Raw genomic sequence first — 704 nt, 5'->3', positions numbered from 1 at the left:
GGCAGTCCACAATTTGCAATCTGCCACCCTGAGGGCAAGCTCCTGCAACCTTCCATAGACAACACATACATGGCGTTACTCCAATACAAGCGAGCAAACCTAAATAACACTTGTTTATCCAACAGTGTCTAAGGCCAATCTTCCTACCTATTTCAGTTTTCATCTCCTCTTAACCTGCTTAAGAACTTCACTCCTGAAATTCTTTCTTTCTCTTGCACCATCCAGTTCCCCTCTCTGCTAAATGATTCCCATCAGTATGCATTTCATGTTAAACAAGCAACTCTAGACTCTACTTCTCTAGAAATCAACTCCCTCCCTTTTCCTTCACAATAAAATTTCTGAAAAGAGTTGTTTATATTGGTTTTATCTTCTGCTTCATCAGTTTTATTCACTTTTGAACTTATTTAAATCAGGCTTTTGTGCCCATCATTCTACTTACCAATACCTTTGTGTTGCCAAATCCAGAGGTGAATATTCTTCCTAAATCTATTTTACCGGCCTGACCAGGTGGTGGCGCAGTGGATAGAGCATCGGACTGGGATGCGGAGGACCCAGGTTCGAGACCTCAGGACTGGGATGCGGAGGACCCAGGTTCAAGACCCCGAGGTTGCCAGCTTGAGCACGGGCTCATGTGGTTTGAGCAAAAGCTCACCAGCTTGGACCCAAGGTCACTGGCTTGAACAAAGGGTCACTTGGTCTGCTGA

Source organism: Saccopteryx leptura, chromosome 3 (assembly GCF_036850995.1).
Source record: "Saccopteryx leptura isolate mSacLep1 chromosome 3, mSacLep1_pri_phased_curated, whole genome shotgun sequence".
NCBI lineage: Eukaryota > Metazoa > Chordata > Mammalia > Chiroptera > Emballonuridae > Saccopteryx > Saccopteryx leptura.
This window is presented reverse-complemented; position numbering follows the sequence as displayed.